This window comes from Paralichthys olivaceus, chromosome 18, assembly GCF_024713975.1.
Source record: "Paralichthys olivaceus isolate ysfri-2021 chromosome 18, ASM2471397v2, whole genome shotgun sequence".
NCBI lineage: Eukaryota > Metazoa > Chordata > Actinopteri > Pleuronectiformes > Paralichthyidae > Paralichthys > Paralichthys olivaceus.
Window position 1 is genome coordinate 10146303 of NC_091110.1, and position 20697 is coordinate 10166999.

General features: G+C 40.8%; 1 protein-coding gene across 2 annotated transcripts in view; it reads left to right on the top strand.

The window, feature by feature from the left end:
- The first annotated feature begins 4212 nt into the window (after positions 1-4212).
- brinp1 (bone morphogenetic protein/retinoic acid inducible neural-specific 1) overlaps positions 4213-20697 on the top strand; it is a 103503-nt gene continuing 87018 nt past the window's right edge. The window contains exon 1 of one of the 2 annotated variants that reach the window (XM_020082579.2): positions 4213-4349. The gene's annotated coding sequence lies outside the window, so the exon portion shown is untranslated. Of the gene's footprint in view, positions 4350-20375; positions 20450-20697 lie in introns of those variants that run through there. The other variant, XM_069513849.1, reaches the window with a different exon arrangement.

Genomic DNA, 20697 nt, shown 5'->3' on the forward strand with positions numbered 1-20697 from the left:
TGCTCTGTACGCTACCGCTGTTTATTCGCTGTTGGCCATTTAGAAATTTTGGCAGAATGCTAAACAAGGGTGGGGAAAAGGGAAGAATTCTTGAAACTAAATCTTAGAAGCACTCACACATTATTCCAAAAAATAATAAAACCCCATTTAGAGAGTTTTAGAGAAGACATTTGTATTCTGTTGCAGAATAAAAAGAAACAAAGAAGTAAAACTCAGAAAAACTTGCAGCCTAATTCCATTTGGACTTGAGGAGTTTGAATTGAGTCCTCATCCAAATTCACTAATAAGACATTCATGCGTCTGTCACACAGTTGGCTGTGCCTGAGGCGCACAGTCCCTGAACTAACCTGCCTGTAACGTATAGAATCAGATCAACAGAATACCTCATTTTATCCCTAGCAGCCTGACAAGAGTCTGTCTCCTCACCACTTCTAGTCATTGCCAATGATCGACAAATTCAAAACTATCAAAAAAAGACGCTCTGCAGCTCTCTATCTGTACTTACCTTTTCAGAAGCTATGCAATAGCCTTGAAATACACGATATTTTGATATAATTGTGACTGTGTGGTACATAATGGACTCCAGAACCCATTCAAGTAATTCAATCATTCATAAAACTCAAATAATTTATAGACCTCATCCTTTCTTGCCAACGTTTCTGTCTTCTCAGTCTGTTTGCCTCTTCTTTTAATCCCCCTCTTTCTTTATAGTTTGCCAACAGCTCCTCACCAGCACTTCCCCTCTGGAGACGGGGGAATTTAAAATATGGATCCTTCAACACTCTGCTTGTCATCATCCAACCACATGTGCACATGCACACAGAGCAGTGCACATTTCATCAGACAGGTGTACTCAGTGGTATTGATGGTTCGATATCACATTCATGACCAGTATGTAGTTTTCATTCCCTGTACATCTGCACCAGTAATACATTGAACATCTAACTGCATACCATACCATACAATCCATGTGATTTACTTTTGATTTTGATGAAGGCTTGACTGACATGCATTTCAGATACACAGTTTCAGAGCGTGTCCTTGAAAAACCTGTTCAGTCTTGTGTAGCAGTACAAAATGTGTTTTTTGTGAGTTTGTTGTTACATGCAGTATAGATTATGCAAAATGATGCAAGAGAAGTGCAACTCAAAAGTACTTAAAATAAAGTGTAAATGGCCTCATGACAAATTACAAAAGTAACATAAGATAACACAAAAATAGAAATAAGAGGGTAAAAGAAACAATGAATTAATCCATGTTGTCAGAACAGCAAATTAATGATCAAAATATTTTTGGTGACTCATATCCTCCAGTTCCAGTAAATCTCAGAATCTCATGATGAACAAAGTTAGAGGAAATGTTTCAAATTAAATTTCATGGAATTATGAAACGTAATGACTTCAATGATCCCTGGAGAATAATATGTCTGCTCTTGCAATGGCAACTTGTCACGTGCCTCCATCACTCCCAGGCTAATGACTCTGTAATGGCACCATTTATCCATCCAGCCTCATTGAGTACAGTGCGGAGCCCGCCAGGTTCTTCGCCTGGTAGTTGACGCTTCGAGCACTCGATTGCGAGCGGAACAGTGGAGAGCTGTTGAGTCGCGAAGCTGCAGGTGATTCTAACAGATACAGTGGCATCAAAAACAACAAACAAGTCAAATGTTTCCTTTTCTACCTTTTCTTCTATGATTGGACTTTGATCGACAAGAGCAATTATAAATTAACTTCTAACCTTAAGTTGCTGTCACATATACTCTTCAACTTTTGGATCATTAGAAGGGAAATATAGGTTCCTTTCATAACTTTAAAGTTACACCATAAAGTGTTTTTTCAAACTGTGATTACATTATCTGCTTTTTATCATATTGGCATTTGCTTGCCGATATATAAAACGTTTCTCTTAATGAATTAACAGTGTAGGACATACATACATTTATGTTTAACATTACAATGTTTATTTTTTTGATTAAAGTTCTATACTTTTATTTATAATGAGTTTATTGAGTTTATTACTATGAATGATCAAGTCTACATTTCAGTTCTTTTTCATAAGGTTTTGATAATGATTAATTGTTAATATATCAGCCAATATATCTGTATCAGAGATTGTTACTGTCTAATATCAGTGTTGGCAGTTGCCTCCTAAAAACACTTATCTGTTGGGCTCTGTCAGTGCGGCTGTTGTCTAGAACCAATTACTATGAAGTATGGGAGGAGGGACAAACCAAATTATTAAAAGGTTCAACCAAACCAAAGTAAGATAAGCCCACTGTTTGTTAATCAGGGTATCGCATCACGTCATCAGCATCATGCCTCTAAACTGAGTGGAGTGTTTTAATTTATATACATTTACATTATTTAAAACTTTATTAGAGGCGGACACTATTCTACGAGTGTTACCTGGTAAGCTTGACTTAAGTAAAAGCAACTGGCTTTGTAATATGTTGAATCTATTAGCATAAATATCATTAAGCAACAATTACATGATGAATGTGGTTCATTATTTGCTGAAAATTATGCCAAGTATTCATGTGATTTGCATGTGCAGCCTGTGCTTCTCAAATTATCAAGTGATCGGGGGAGGTGAAGTCATGTCTAACAAAGCAGACACAGAATACAACACAGTGAGCTGAGCTGTTTTATTTTGTGACAAAATAAGGGTTATACAGAGACTCAATAAGTTTTCATATCTTTTTTTTATTGTCAGCCAATATTGATGTCTAGATACCCCAGTCATCAGTGCTGTTTTTATAAATACTGATGTGAGGGGTCCCAAACCCCCAATGCAATTCCACAAATGTGACAATTTGTTTTTCTACTTTTTCTGAATTCATTTAACTGTTAAAATACATTTCTTGTCTCTCGTCTGTAAAAGCCTTTTCCTGCAAGGCCAAAAATATAATGTTAATCAAGAAATACAGAATCCATTCATGTTTTGGCCCATTCATGTCTTTGGGCTCAAACTGTCAAATCAAACACTAATATAAGAATCTGTATGAAAAACTTATCATGTAAAGCACTGGAGCCAACTGCCTGCTGATCTGATAAAGCTCCATCCACTGTGGTGTTTAAAACCTGACTGAATCACAAGTGACATTAATTGGACTATTTTACAAGCTTATACCATTATTGTATTTGATCATTCAACTTGTTATTTCTCCTTCAACTTGTTAATTCACATTTATCCATTTCATTTCTTACAGCTCTTTTAATCTCTTTTCATTTAGCTTGATTCTTTTCAACATCGTACTTTCTGATTTTAAATTGATTCCTTTTGTTTCGTTTTTAAAGCCCTGTACATCACCTTGAATCTACCTCTGTGTATAAATAGTGCAACATCTCCCCTCAGTGAATTGAGCAGCAGAGATTACACCTGTCACATGTTCAGTTAACATAAAGATCGACCTCTTTGGTTTCAGCACCACTGACAGCAACCAGCAATGTCTCTATATTATTGAGTTTCAGCACCATAGACAGGTAAAGCAAACCCTCCTCAGCTGTGGGAGAGTTTAAAAAAAAAAGAGTTTTGCAGTTTCCAACTTTACATTAAGTCACAGTCACGTTGGGTTTTATGCAAAGTACACTTCCTACACGTTGCAACTCAACGCCTTCTCACTTTATGGTTTCTTAAGAATCTCAAAGCACACAGCCTCTCTGCTCCTGCAGCTGTTAGACCTCCACTAGTTTGGCCCACCCTTGTCCACCCAAGCCCCCTGTGGTGGTGGGCTTTACACCCACAGCCTCGGTGTGAATATTTACCTATCAGCAAAAAAAAAAAAGTCACGACACATCTTCTTCTCCTCACCCACCTCGGTTCCCTTCCGCCCTCGTACAGTCCGGACCCACCCCTCACTGCCTGCCATGACCGTCCTCCACAATACGAGCCTGTGTTCTTTGTACCTCCCCTTCCTCGCCCTCAGTCTGTGCGTCCCAGCCTCCCTTCCTAGATATCCCTAGCACACCACTCCGCCCGCAAACGGCTCCTACGGTGAGAGGAGGGGGTGAAAAAAGAGGAGAGAGGAGAACAGTTTCAAACACGTCGGCATAAATCTCGCATCTAGAGGCTCCCTTTCTTTTTTGGTGTTGCTTTCTCCAGCTCTCTTCTCTCCTGACTGGACTTCGCCACTTTCTATCCCTCTGCGCGCCAATGCCCGAGACCGCGCCGAAACGACGGATTTTTCCCCCTCGAGCATGACAAGGATTGCCGAATCATCCGCAATCCAACATCACCGACCGAGCCACCAGCATGAGCACTGGATACATATGCTCCAGCAGAAGTTGTTGGCCGGAGAACTAAGACATCTTGGAGCACAGATACAGCGGAGAGGGAAGAGTCAGTTTTAGGTAAGTGCGGCTTGGACCTCTCTTCCCATCATTTGGAGATATCTCGCAGATATTTTTCTACCACGAGGTATGTGCTCCGGTAGGCAGGGCTGTAGTATGGCACAATTATGGCGATGTTGCGTGGTCAGCATGTTACTGAGGTGGCCGGTGATGTCCTTTGCGGGATGGAGGCTTTTTTCCCCCTATAATAAATAATCGCTCTGCTGGTCCGTCGACGTTGATGCTCTTTAAAAAGACCACATCATGCGCCTCCTCATTACCGTATCATCTCCAAACATTAGGCAAACGACTCGAATTATATGTGTACTCGACTGCACACGAACGATTGTCCCCCCCCCACCTGCACGGTGTGAGACAGCATCTTTCCCGAGGTGATGCTGCAGAAGTGCGGACACGTACACGAAGGAGTACCGAACACATGGCGGAGAAACAGTGGGGAGAATTTGGTTGGGTTCGCACATCATTACGCAGAGCTGCCGGTGGATGAATGGCATTAGAAGAGGCAGAGAGTGAAGGTGCGCTGGCAGGCCTGCGCATCAGTATTTGTATTCAGGAGAACTCCATTCGCAGTCCAGTCCTGGTTGTTTATTTAATTCTTTCTCATCCATGTTGATCAATTCATCCCATAAACTGCTGCTATCCATGAAAGTGTCACCCCCATCAGTCTGGATGTTGGACCGCGAGTTGCTGTCACGCTTCCTGTGATTTTTATTTTTATTATTTTTCTCTCTGGATTCTATTTTATGGATGAATCGCTGCCTCTAATGATTTCTGTGACAGCAGATGTAGTCAGCTGCCTCTCTGTGTTTATGTGGACGTGCTGGTCTGCCTTGTACGTGGCTCTGAGCGCATGAAAGGGCGCGTGCACGACAGCGAGCACGTACATGCTTGTTTTCTTGTACGCTGTCTATGCATGTGTGTGTGTGTGTGTGTGTGTGTGTGTGTGTGTGTGTGTGTGTTTCACCACTGAGGCAAAGTTGGCCGTTCTCTGTTCCCCTCAAGTTGCTTTGATTGCTGTTCCACTGACTAACTGCGAGGGGAGCTCATGCACTTTTACGCTGGGTGTCATCATGTGGCTAAAGGCAAGATAACTGTGCATGATACTGATACCAACTCTATGAAATTAGAGAAGCAGCTTCTGTTTGAAATTGGTCCGGAAGCATTTATCTGCACTTCCCTGACTGCCACTGCAGCTTTTTTAGTTTTGTTTGTCATTGTGTCTGTGTTCGGAGAATGGCTGAGTAATTACATTCATGTAGAGACCAGAAATGTATTTACAGAAAAAAATGTGCACTTCATGCATTCATCATTGCATGAGGTTTAGAGTAGGACTCTCACCCTATTTAAGAAAAAAATGAATGGGCCAAAATGCAAGATCTTAATCTAACTCAAAGTCTGTTTAGCTTAGCCTTTAAAGAGCAAGTCTCCAAACTGTCTGCGAGGCACCCAACTGTGAATAATCCCTCCATACTGAATGTGAACTTTGAGTCAAGCTTTACTGTTTGAAATTAACATTATGCTGACAGCAAATCAATCCACGCCGCGATATGGTTCTGCCTCCATGTGCGGCGCAGAAAATTGCACCGGCGGCGGAAATGGCAGGAAGAAAAAGCCGGCCCCTATTCAGCACGCCTCATTCAATCCGGTGGCCTTTTCAATGGCAAAAACGCTGGCAACATGTAATCATTTTCCCAAGGAAAGCATTCCACATGACATTGCCAAATGGAAATGCCAGCAGTGGCTCAAAACTATATCATGTCATGGCTTTAGATGACCTGATGATGATAATGATGATGATGCCTCCAGGGTCTGGAAAGAGAACTTCGAGCAACAGCAACTTAAGTCGACTGATGACTTCTCCCAAAGAATGTAGCTATGATTCTTAAAATAAAAGGAACACCCATCAGTATAATTTGAAGGAATGGATAATAGTTTATGCATTCACAATATGTATAAATATATATATATATACACACACTGCTGCTCTTTTCCCTTGTGTATATACATACATTTTTACAAACAGTCTTTGTGGTGGATAGAGAACACTATTGGCAGAACCCACGCTCGCTCCCTCTGTCTGTCTCTCTCTTCCTCTCTGTTCTCTCTTTGTATTTCTGTACTGGCACGGCATTGTTTTTATGTGGGTGCTGGCTGCAGCTGTAACGGCCAGAAGGCTGCCTCCCAAGAGGTTTGGAAAAAAAAAGAATCTGTTTTTATCAAAAACAAACAACAGGGTCCCATAATGACATGTGACAAAATCTCACACAAATGCTGGCGAGCTTACAATATTTTTGGAAAAGCAGCTGAACCATTTGACCTCCACTGGGGCCGGTGTGACCCATGCACCGCTGATATAACTCCACATGAGACCCCATGCTTGTGCAGAGTAATGATGAAATCAAAATAATTCTCAGCTGGAGTTTCATAATTAAAGGGTTGGTAGCGGATCATAAGTGGTTAATTGCATTCCTGCACAGCATCAAATTTCAACCATGTTAAGCCTTAATTAAAAATTCCAGGAGGGAAAGGGTATTTTTTGTTTTAGTTCCTCACAATGGCCTTTTAAGAAAACTTTCATCTGAACACCCTCCGCTCAACTGTAGAGAAACACTGACTCATTGTGTGAGTCGGCATCTGCAGTTTTGTGAAGGAATGTTTAGAAATTCATAACAGGATCCGCCACTCTCCACCATCTTTGTCAGTTACCAAAGCCACAAAGTATGGGCACAGTGTGAGGCCTCCGGGGAGCTGAGAGTGGGCTCGGAAAATCATCACAACGGGGACAATTTTATTGTTACAAACTACTTAGGCATTCAAAACACACCATTCTCCATCTGAATGCAGTGGCCTCACTCTGTTCTCTCCCTGTGTCAACCTCTTTCTGTGCTCGCAGCAGGCGACCGCAGACTGGATGTTTGTGAGTGAACAGAAAGCACCGCATTTTATGATACAATCAAGAAATGCATGGCACATCAAAAGTTAGTGAGCAAACAGAAATCTATTATTTATTAGCCAAACACACATGCACCTTCAGCTCCTGAAAGCAAAGGCTGCTGCAGCTCGCGTTCCAAGTGCTGATCAACCTGAACGCGATGTTACTTAAAAAATCATTAATATTAAATTCATTCATGGGAGCTGCACCTGTGGAGTGTTTTGGAATGGATTAAAACGGGCAATATTATTTGATTGTGCTTGGAGTGTAGTATTTGTGAGAGAAAAAAAAATCACGACATCCCAGAGTTCCTAATTGATACTGATGTTGCTGGTAAAGTTTGAGTAGTAGGTATCATCCACCCTAAATTGCCTTCACTCATAAATATAATTCCTCTAAATATGCCTCATGTTTTTATCAAGATCCATGAATTATTAAAAACTCCCAATGTTAAAGTAAGATATCTGTGCACATAAATAATGGCGCTCTTTCTTGGCCCATGTCCCATCCATCCACCGAGTACCACAGAAACCGCTCAGTAGTTTTTGCACAATTCTGCTGCAGGGGTGAAAACATACACATTTTCTCAAGCACATGTTTTCAAGACTTTTGCTTTCAAATATGCAAAATGCAGAGCTCACATTTTGGTTTAATACCCTCTGCACCTCTCTGCAACCGTCCATCTTGACCTTACACGTAGTAGTTGCCAGGGAGGAGACACTGGATTGAAAAACGAAGCTAAATTGAGCACCTACAAACCCAACCCCTGTGTCATTAAGCACTGCCAGAGACTTAGTTATTACTCCATAAAAAACATGATAACTCTGACAACACAGTAATAACCACAGAAATTCATCTTTCCTGACACCCCCCTTGGTCTTCGCTGTCTTGCTGATAGCACCGGTTATATTTCTTGTTTGAATTTTCTGCCCTGTGTTGCAGTGGTCTTTCACATCGCAGCGCACAACAGAGGCCTGCGCTGGCCGGTGATTACACGTAGAAGCTTTAACTTGATTTGTTTCACTGTTGCCTCCCATCTTCCCTCCAGTGGTGTAATTTGATCTGATCCAGTGGAGAAGTTATGTCTGAGGCTTTTCAAACTAAATAAAAGTCCTCTCGTTTGCAAAATATCATAGGACCCCGATTTGTTTGGAGATGAAATGCAGTTGTGATCATGACTTTGCAATTAGCTAATTTTGTTGAGGAGATTTTCTTTCCCATCTGCATCTGTTTGGTAATTTTGTGGGCAGCCGTGGTGTAAACCCATTTCAAGGGAAATGTAATACTGTCTGGATTATGTTCTATATCAGCGAATTATGTTGATATAAACTTTCACAGCCAGAATATTCACAAATTCACAAACATATTCTTCACTGTGATTGTCTTGTTCCCCTTTTAGCAAATGCATTCACAGGTTATTTATGTAGTTCAGCTGCTTTTATCAGTATTTCTCCATTATATATGGATTCGACGACTGTCCTAGTGATGATGGACCCAAAGACAATTATCACCCATCTCTGCAGTTTCCACTTAGTTCATTGCTCAGGCTCCAGGGCCCGTAACTTTAATGTTCTCACTCACTCCCGATGCTCACACATACATCACCACGACACACTGGCTCCACATAATAAAGCATTTAGCAGCTAAACAGCCAAGTAACAGGGAGATAAGTGATTTTTCAGTGCACAAGTCTTCAAACGGACACAAACACAACTCCATAAAAGCCAGTGATGCTCTGTCGGCTCAATGTTGGAGAGAAATTTGTTCCATGTTGCAAAAAAAAATTATTAATGCAGGCACAACCTCCAGCAGTAGAAGTTAAAGAAAACTCCAGTCCAGTTACTTTTACCATATCTTCCAACTGTAGCCATTGCGATCAGGATTTGCAGATTCCTTCAACCCCAAAACACTCACACAATCAGGCAGCTTGTGTGAAAGATAAGCTTCTAGCCACTTGCTTTACCAAAGCTTTTGCACAAACTTCTCCAGACTTCTGCAGCACACATCCAACCGGTTGGTTATAGCTCAGTTTTATTGTCCACTGTGCCAAAAGTTTAATCAGGCTCCACATGGAAAACAATATAAAAGTGATTTGTTGGTGGATTTAGTCCAAAAAAAAGAAAGAAAATAAAGCACAGAGTTACTACCACAAGATTATATACAAGTTGTCAGTTCTATTAGATGCTTATCTCACTTTAAGATGTTAGCAATGGCTGCCTTGTTTCATGAATATAAATAAACCATTCATCTACTGAGTGCAAACTCTCTTTGGAATTGATGAGTTGATTCAATAAATTGCAAAGTTATTAATTGTTGTTCAAATTCTGGGCTCAGTTCCTCAAGTTGTCGTTTTTTAAACAAGCCCAAAACTATTATTCATGTCTGTGACTCAGCTAAGTGTCTGCCAGCGTTAAAAAAAGTGCCACATTTTAAGATGTGAATAATCATAGGAAAATAATCTTTCTGAAAGCAGAAAAAATAATAATTATGCCTCTCACAGAGCAGGCTTTAATCTTTCCAATCTTCCTCATGCTGACTAGCAGGCGAGAAGCACTCCCTACTGGAATATTTTAGGGGCCCTCAGTTATTCTAGTTATAAGGAGTGGAGAAACGTTTGCTGAAAGATTTCAAATAGTCTGGGACTCCTCGTACGAAGGCAGGAGAGGGGGGGTGAGAGGCTGCTATTTTCAGTGCATACAGTATGTACCAGTTTTGAAAAATTTAACAGCAGAGCGGTCATTTGGGAGAGTGAGGAGATTCACAGACTGACCCGCGACCACTGGGATGTTGGTAAGTCAATGCACAGTTGGCTCATGCTTGTGGCTCGCTGCATTGGTGACCTATATTGCAGCTCGGGGCAGCAGCAGTAAACGACTGATCAGATAAAAAAAAAAAAGAAGAACATTGTGCAGTGTAGTCAAAGCTTTCTTATCTGGATAAGCTGCTTGGGAGACATGCATCAACTCCACAGTTTTTGTTTTATTCTTTATAAGGTCCAGTGAGATTTAGGTGAAAAGGATCTATTGGCAGAAATGGAAAATCAAATCATTCTAGTGATGTTCTCACTCGTGTGTTTCATCTAAATAGTACAGATTGTTGTTTTCTTTACCCTTAAACAAGCCCTTTATGTTTAGATACTTTATGTTAACATCAGGAGCGGGTCCTCTCTACGGATGCTGCCATATTTTACAGTAGCACTGGACAAACTCAACACCTTTTGAGTTTTTATGACAATTTATGACAATTTATGACAAAATTCTACACACTGAGCCTTTAATCTTACATCACAAAAAGCCATTGGATCAGCATATGTGCACTGATTTGATTCCCAATTTGTGACCTCCCCTTGGTATCTAATTGTAAAGTGTGTCCTGTGACACTGTGATTGCGAGCTGCAGCTTCCTGTATGTAAATGTACTGGATTTTGTGACAGTCCGATAATCAAATCTATAAAACAACTGCACATTAATTTAACTTTGATTCCCCCAAGACCCGCACCTCTTTTTGTAGAAGAGTACTCATGCTAATAATGGAGGCTGCGACCAAAGAAATTATCAAATGCATGGGAGATGGTGTCAGCTTCACTAGAAGAGACATAGTGAGTGTCCCTCTTAATTAAGGCTTCAATGGCAAACTGATTTTAAACCACACCTCTCCCTCAACATCATCACCTTTTCAATTCACTGTTTTCCAGAGGTGATTCTGCTCAAGGTGCCAAAACTCGCCAGAGCGTGTAAGTGTCTCTGTGAAAGTCCCTTTATGCTTTAGAAGTAAAGCTGTGAGGAACATTTACGCTAGCTTGCTTGTGTTTGGGCAACAAAAAGCTTTAACAGGTAGATGAGGATGGCAAATCGAAGTGGTAGGAAAACATAACCGAGGCAGCAGCGTGTTGCCTTTAAATTGTAACTGTTAATGCAAAACTGAAGGAGATGCATTTCAGTGGCGCAGCGTTCTTCTTTCAAACAACTTCACAGCTGTAAGAGGTATTGTTGTGCATCTGACTCCTGTAGCACAAGGAATGACCTGACACTGCACTTTCACAGAAGTACAAACCTCTGGAGTGTTTTATGTACCTGACCTTGCCCGTGTGTGTGTGTGTGTGTGAGCCTGAAAATCTGCCACGGCAGCGGACACATATAATAATTAGAATTCTAAACATCGCCCCTTCGTGTTCACTACTGTCAATCATGTCCCAGTGGTGAAAACATTAGTTCACTTTCATTCTCAGTATGTAAGATTTACTGCATAAGCCATGCATCCTGTCACATATAACCCGAGGAACGTTGATTGACTTGACACCCATGCATATCTGTGATCATTTAACATTGCCTTCAGGGCTGTTGCTATGGCAACTCTTATAACCTTGTATCACGTCTTCAACCAATGTTCTTGTATTTGCTCAGTATAAACTTCTATTAGCTTAATTTTCTACTTATCATTCATGAAGTTATTATTTGGAATATATTTTAAATTGATTCAATGAATGAATGATAATTAAATAGAGCTTTATATCAGACCTGTCTGTTCCACTGATGTGAATTCACTGCTATAGCTGGATTTTCCACACTACTGTGTTTTAAAAAGCGGATTTACTCCTGAAGGCTGTAATATTGTTCTGGACATTATTAAATATAAACTGGATTTGCCTTGGGATGGAGAATATGATTAAAAAGTAATGAATAAAATATGAAATTGCCTCCAGGTGTATATCCATTGTTGCTGTTATTGCCTGGCCTCTAAACAGTCTTTATGTTTAAGTTAATGGTTGTCTTTAGAACTATGTATGCATGGACTGTTAACATCAATATCCACATGTTCTAAAGAAAAAATAAGCTGTTTTAATGAATTTTAAAAATCTGTAAAAAACAAAACAAAACAGGGGCATCTTCAGGGCATCTGCCTGTGCTTTGTGCTTTATGAGTTATTAAAGCTGTATGTGCTTTGAAATGAACAAATAATGCATGCAGAGATGTGGGGGTATAGTTTATATACTCTACTTACTACAAAATAAATATTTCTCATTTTATTTTTTAGTATTTTTCAGTCGAAAGAGGCTGAACTGGGTTTAAACATCTAAAAAAAAACGAAACTAAAGCTGAACCCTGCCAAATCCCTCATGTCATTTCCACTGAAGATGAAGCGAGCAGGCTGATGTTGACTGAAAGATATTGAAGCAGATGGAACTTGTGTACCTTAAAACCAATAATGAAGAAATGTACTCAAAAGCTACATCCCCAGTTAAAGAAGATCACTACCACAGTCTTGGAAAACTGTAGATGAAAAAGAAATCCAGCCTCACTGTAGGATACTTAATACCAAGATATTATTTTCAGCCATAAATACGACCAACTGCGTTATTAAAAGTTAGGAAAAAATCCTGGATTAAAAAGGTCAGGCCACAAAAGCACTCGGTTTGCAGCAAAGAAGGTTAGGTCAACTGCCAGCATGGTTTCCGAGAGAGAGGATCAGACGTTGCATATTTAAATGTTGAGAGTGAACTGTGGCCAGAGAACTGCTATTAATAGATAAAATGCAGAATAAAGTGAATATAAAAACACAGTGGAACAAATGGGACACACTGGGGACTCAGTGCAGGATTCCACTCATTGTTGCAGTCATAGCAGTAATTTCTTAATTCTTTTCACCTTGGTTGAAATTGTGTTATTTCCTCTGACCGTGTGAAGTCCTTAACATTTAGGTCAAAGTGTTTATAACTGGAAATATGCTTCAAAATCGCTGCTGCTCCTCTCAGTGTCATATATTTTTTCCAGGTCCACTGCGCAGGTTTTCACGTGGCATAAAATCAATAGCAATGAAGAGGGTCAGTGCAAGAATGGGATACGTCTTCATATTGAGTTTTAAGTTAAATTGCAAGTGTAAGTACTTTTTAGGGCAATTATATCAGCTCGTTTTTAATTTAAAGGGGGGAAAAAAAGCATTTTTTTTATAAATGTTTAGTCGATTGTTGCAGTTTCCTATAGACACCCTATGTTAGATGAACCCTGGGAAGGTTTAGAATTTCAAAATTAAAAATGGTGCTAGCCTGGTTCAAGACCTCTGGATTCTTGCAGGTCTGGTGTTGCTCTCGGTGACATAGGTTTATCCTGGTTGGAAAACATCAGAGCTTTTGTAGTTGGGATTAAAGATGGAGACGTCATCTATTTCCATAGTTGGTGTACAAAAGCTTCACCGTCAAAAATAACCGTGACAAAAATGTGCACAGGAACCCGTTAGATTGAGGCGTCTGGACTAGTTGTCAGTTTTCTTATGAGCGGTCAAAGTCAGATTCCCCCACAAAAAGTTCAAAGTTGGTTACACCACATCTTCCTTTATTAGGGTCCGACACATGAAATTTCTGTTCCATTGGTTTCTTACTTAAACAAATCAAACATGCAAAATGTAATATTTCCTGGGTTTTTCATAAAATGTGCATCAGAACTGATCAAAGATAATCACCCAACCCAATATTAGGTTGCATGAAGATGATGACATGTCAACATATAAATAATACATTTGTATAAAGATTAAACTAACTTCCCACTAGGAAAAAGGATAGATGAAGTCATTTTCTCCCTGTTATGGATGATAGCGATGTGATTTATACGTATGCCTCTGCTTCCACTCTTAAACCCTTGGGGCTGTTTATCATTCTGCTCGTATTTATCACTGGGGATGTTTACAGCACTTATTGCATCCTGGATGAAAAAAAAAAGTCGGGTCGTCGTGTCTGTCCGATTGGCGTGATGGGCGTTCGCATGTTTGTTTACAAGACGTTTATTGAGATGCGCAGCTCTTGTGTTAGACTGGTGCTCTGAACCATGTCAGACTTGGTCTAATGACTCGCTCCCACTGCCACGTCTGTCGTGAGCCTTTCAGATCTGATTTCGGTTTGTATGCTCAGAGCACCTGCAGCTCTTTACGCAGCGGCCTGAACTCTTTGGGAACCTAATTGGTCAATTTAAATCCATGATCACGAACCAGTGTTACAGATTTGTCTTAGATATCTTGTATTTTATTCAGTTGTTTTTGTATAAAAAATGCTTTAATTGATTGTTTTCTTCTACCTTGTGTCTTTTGAAACAAACCACATTAAACCCAGTCCTAAATGAATGAAGTGAAATGAGAAAAGAGTCCAGTTTGATTATCAACACACGACCCATATTTTTTGGCCTGGTTTAGCTCATCTACACTATCTAAAAAGAAGCTTTCTGGCACATTATATTAACCCTATTATTTCAAGAGTACACTGTGTGTGATGGTAATGCCCAGAGCCTCATCACCACCTGGTTCCTAGCTAACTCAACTAAGCGTTCAAATTCTCCTTCATGACAAAATTGACCAAAACAGTCTCAGTGCAGCAGAGGCTATCATGCACTATTGGACTCCATTCACCTCTGCTTTGGTCTCCGTCAAGGCTGTTGGGATTACCAATAAACAATGGCAGCGGGTTGCCAACTGGCAAACTAGCTCGATTGCCTGGTGGAGGGTGAAGACCCAGCCAGCTGGCCGCTCTTTACCACTGGTGCCAGCCACGGTCACTTATAGAACCACATGGGTAGTGTTCAGTATAGATGAGTGCTCGCTCTGTTGGGCATTCATCATCCTCTGCAGGTTATAACCCTGTCAGGGCCTGGAGGTAAGAGCAGTGCTGTATACTTATAATGGCAGTTTACCCGTGTTAGATAGTAGAGTGTACTGCCATATAATTTTGCTCCAGTGTGAGCTTGTGCCATTGTGCACTGGCTGCAGCTGCCCTGTTCGAGTCTGGTACTGTGCGTCCCACTTCACAGAGGAGACGATCGGAGGGTGAATAAAAGCTCAAAGTCAGTCAATTGGCCCTGAATTGCCTGAACTTAACTGCAATATCAGCAGTGCACAAAAGAGCCGCTGGCGTGGTCAACTTTCTTTTTTTTCCACCCAGCTTAACTTGCTCAGCCCCTCACATTGACATCAGGGCCAGGTGGATAGGGAGGAAGTGAAAGGAGAGGAGGCAGTGTGCTCGATTTATCAGTAATTATGGAGTGCTATTTTCTCTGTCTCCCATCTATGTCTGCCCCGGGAAGCAGTAGCCATTCTTTAATCTTGACACCCGGTGATCATGTAACGCAAGGAAGTGCCTATTATAGGTGGAGAGAAATTGGAGGGGCCTTTCTCTCCTGATCCTCTTCTAAAGGAGCTGGGGTGGCAGGGAAGGTGAGTGTGGGGATACCTGAGTGAGGGGAGAAGGGGGTCAACAAGAGATGGAGCTGAAGGTAGTGCAGACAATTACGGAACTGGTTTTCCAAACTCAAGAGGTTGTGCACAGTTGAGGCGTTAAAAGGAACATCGAGGCATTCTTCAGTAAGTTTTTCTTCATGAAAAAAAAAAAAACTTGCCAGAGGACATGAGAACTAATTTGATGTTTTAGATGAAAACAACTGCAATGTTGTGAAATGTGTAAAGCAGAGCAGGTCTTTATACTTTATGCTGCTCCCTCTGGGCTCACCTTTTCACTCAGGCAAACACAATCAAGAAAATTTAGGGATATACTTTGAGATGATTGTGTATCAGATAATATTAATCAGCATATGGAGATGCAAGCCGGGAAATGCTGAGTTTAAGTGCTGCTTTTGATTTGAGTCAGTATCTCGCATTAAAAAAAAGAAAAAAGTATTTCCATGGACATTGAACTTCACAGTTAATTCTTTCTGTGTTTTTAATTGGGTAACTAGAAACCCCTTATTAATTCAATCCATGTGCGTCTGGCTCAGGAGGTGATGCAGTCTGCCCACTAACCAAAAGCTATGGGCAAGATACTGAACCCCAGATCTATGTACCAATGTGTACCCCATCTTTGAAGAATATTTGCTAAACCCAGATAAAACAAAAATGTTATTTTCCTGTAATTTAATTCTTCCTTGCTAACCCAAAATTGCAGTTGCGCTGTACTGCCACTAGCAAGTACTGTTTTTAGAGCAGTGAAGAAGAAGTCATTTCTGGTAATGTCGCGTTGCCAGAACTAGCTTAAAATTTGGTGATATTTCACACTGAGAAGTCTCACTTGTAAACGTGTACCAAATGCAAGACTTCAGTGTGAAGTTCCAATCATAACTTTTGCAATAGGCCATACAACAATGATAGCAATTATCACATCCACGCAGTGTTATTACCATACAGCTTTTAAAATAGTTGTTTATTAGTTATTTTTTATAATGCGTTGATATTGGTTCAGTACTAAGTCCAGGTATCATCTCTAGGTAAGACTAGAGAAACATTCCATGCAGGAAATACATTGATTTTATTCTGCGAAACTTCAATGGGTGACACACTTGTTTTCTTCAGTGAAAACAGCAGAGACTTTGGAAATGATCATTGACTGAGTGTCTTAACATGAATAATTTGTTTTCTGAACCGCCTGTGGTACTAATCTGGCACCTTACTCCACAGACATCCCTCTCGATAAATTCGCAGCAATGTGAAATCACCTCGTGCTGAGATAATTTCTTTCCATCAGGCCTATATGTTGTTCTTTACACAGAGAAGACAGACGTGTGCAGACGCTAAGTGGTTGAAGCATGAATGAAGAATCCCAAATCGGGGCCCACTGTGGGTCTATTTGTTACGCTGAATTGCCGTTTTATCACGAAAAACTGACAAAAACCGACAAAATCCGACAAGCACGCCTGATCCAGACAGGGAAACGATTTGTGTTTCAGTCAGATTTGTGTTAGAATAAAACTGCTGACTGTGTTCCGTCTGAGGAAAGATGCTAAGTGTGCACTGTAAATACAGAGCAACTCATATATGATTCAGTCAGCCACTGCATACCGCGAACATGTTCTGCTATGTCTAATTCCCGGCAAGTTAATTATGGATGCAATGCCACAGTGATGTGGGTATTCCACTGCGGTGTTGAAGTTACATCATAGCTTGATGCGGTGCTTGGTGGAGGGTTGCTGTGTGGTGGAAATGCATGTTGCAGCAATGTTGCCTGAAGGTTGACAATGTTGCGTCGCAGTCAGATGGCGCTGCGTTCAAACCTCAGCCCTGCGTGGTCGCCTTTGTGCGGCGTTTGTGTTTGCTCTGATTCTAAATAGATGTAATGAAAGCTCTCGACACTTTCACCAAACTGACACTGGCCTCAGAAATTGATTCAGGAAATAGATGCTAAAGGGACAGGATGATTATTATCATAATGCTGTTACAGTTGCAACAATAAGATATTACATTATGTGGTCATTAACATGTATTTAGTCTTTTATGAAATATGACACATTACCAATACGTTTTTCATTGATCCTGTTCATTGATTCTGTTTCTGTTCACTCAACCACATAAATACATATGATCTGTACTGTGCCATGTTTTGCAAATGGATGATCATTGATTAAATCTAAGGGGACATGGACTTGTATGCGTTTATATAAGCATGAACAAGTTCACAAATCACACACGTCTGGGCCATCTCCAGAGACCTCGGTGCTGCTGATGGAGCTGGTGTTAGTTTTAATGATGGAGAGGCCAGTCCAGGTGAAGCTGCAGCCTGGGCAGCTCTCCGGCGTTTTTCGCTCACTCAGCACACCAACATGACACCGATGTAGGACAGAGAAGAGGCAACGCGGCACATTCAAGTCACAGTGGTGAGCATAAAGAAATTTAAAAAAGCAGCAGTCTATAGCCTTTGGCTGGGTAACAGCCTGGCTACGTTCAAGGAGCAGTCGTTCCGAAAACAAATCACTTTTAAAAGAGAAACAGATAGTGACATACTCTGCCAACGTATTATTGAGCACAGGAGGGATTCCACAGAATGTGCTTGTACTTTGATGCTCCGCGCCAATGTTCTTTTGTGTGAACGGTTCATCAGACAAGTCTTTTATCACTGTAAATGAGCTTAGCGAAAGTTTAATAAGGAAGGCTACTTTTTTTTAATTCCTTCACCTCCAGGCTACTCCTTCATTCATTACTCCTGCGAAGCCACGCCTTTTGGCTGCCATCCTTTCAATACCACCTCCTTCCATTATCACAATGGTTTAAAATTCAGGAGGCAACCTCCTTGCAGTTCTACCTCCAATCAAGCAAATCTAAAATATACTTCTCTCTTGCTCTCAAGGGAGATTATCACTAAGCAATGATCTCTATATTAACCCATTCAACTGAACTGCATAACATTGACTTTGAACTGAAACACTCAAGTTTTCTCCACATTTTCTCCCATAAAAGAAATACAGCAATGTATGGCCTCTGTCCCTAGCAAAGAAAAAATGATCCACAATGAAAGCCAAGACCTTGAGTCCAAACGCTATCGCCACCTTACTGACGACTGTTCAAACTGCCTCCAGCCACATGGATAGAAAATGCAAAGGTTGTCTCGTGTGGACAGGAAAAAAAAGGTTTTCACAGCAACAATGGCATTGATGGAAAAGCAGTGAAGCAGGCAAGAAAAAAATCAACCAACTGAAACCGAGTCGATAAGAAAGTTAGGGGAGGAAATTTGCCAGCCGTCCTTATCGTCCCTAAACACACCATGAGGACAATCTGTTTTGTTAACGAAGTTCACTCTGAATGGCAGCACTGAAATGCAGTTTTTTTTTGCTGACAGCCACTTGTGATATTATCAACTTCTGACTTTTAATATCTTTAGTAAAAATGTATTGTTTCAACATTAAACTATAAAATCAAATCCACTGGCTTATGTTTTCGAAAGAATCAAAACTAAATGTAATTTTTTGCCTCCATGTTATTTTAGTTATAGGCTCTATAGTAATTTTTGTGCATTGTTACACAATGCTTGTATTATTATACAACAGTTCACCTTATGACTCATTTGACTTCTTTCCTCAAGAGGAAGGAGGCCAAAGAAATGCTGGAGCATGGGAAATGAAAATGCTAGCCTTGTGGCAAAAACCTCTGAGCTACGGCATAAAAAGAGGACAGCTTAGGGGGAGGACGGCGGCGGTGGAGAAATTTCAAAGGCACGAGGTCAAGAGCACTCTATTTTCAATCTTAACATGGGGAATGGGTACAAGTCAGCCGCTATAACCCATATCAAGGGCGCGTTTTTGTAAACGATAACCTCCCAAGAAGAGGAGACGGAACGGGCTGCAGAAACGAAAGAGCTTTTCTCAGCGAAAACCCACAATCCTTTTAGTCATATCAGGCCTAAAAATGTCTGCTCAGGATGCCTTTCGCACATGTGGCTCTGTGTACCAGGATTGTGTGCGCACATGTTAGAGCACTCGTGTATACAGTGCATGACAGAGCATCTCCCCAAAGGTGCAAAGCAACTTATTCTTATTTGAAGCACTCATGAAAAACATTAATTTAGACAAATTAAAAACAGTTTTGACCTCTATTTTTTCCCCACGTAATTGCACTCACGTGTCTTTCAGATCTATCGGCCAGTTATATTTGCATTTGTAATCAGACAGTGACAAGCACCCAAAATATGTCCAAATGAATGATTTCCATCCGTTTTGGGTCTTAATTGTTATTGTCCTTGGCAGTGCTGGGTAATCACTACAAATGCCCCCGAGGCTGAATGGCAGATGTGTCCAATTCAGCTGGAGGCTAGAAGCAAATCCATAGCCCATCCCTGAAAGACTCTTTATATTTATGAAATATTGCAGCTCCAGTGTTAGTATGATTTCAGTATGAAAAGTAGTGAAATCTATAGGTACTCTCTATTAGTCGACAAGCTGTGAGGAACTACACAACACTAAATTGCAAATGACTAATACTGTAGGTTAATAGATGACACTAATTTGCAGTTGAAAGTGTGTGTTTGTTCTAAGTGTGATGGGGATTGATCCTGGCACCGGTCAAAACACCCTAAGAATATTGATGTTCATGCACAATGCTCACATGAGGTGTACGTGCTGCGAGCAGTTTAGCTTAGCAATGCTTAATCTGCAAGGAATTGGGATGGGAGTGTGTTCTTTTTTTTTGTTTCACCATCTGCTCTGCATCTCTGCAGATTTTGCTGATTTATGAAGCCTGCGGAGTCTGTGTCTGCTTTCTGCTTTCCTTCCATTTCAACAAATTTATGGCTTTGAATTAGGAACAATAGGAACAGCGGCTGTCACCTTAACACCCTGTTCTTTCTGTTGCCAGCGAGCAAGGCGGTGGGTCAGATTGGGGACTCTTGCCAAAGTCTCGGGAGTGGTGATCCGTCAAAGGGGTGAATAAGAAGGTAAACATCAAATAGAGAAGAAAATTAGGTCAGTAAATCTAGGAATCGCATAGGAGTGCAGCGAGCAAAGGCAAACAAAAATAACCTACAGCAGCTGGACAAAACCTCTCTCCACATAATGCCAGTAGTTCACTCCCTTGAGAGGGCGGCAGCTGTTATGTATTTCAGTCAGAGAACCACCCCCTCCTTAAGAACGGAGTAAACATGTAAAGTTGTCATGAAAACATTAGTTGAACACTTTCCTTTAT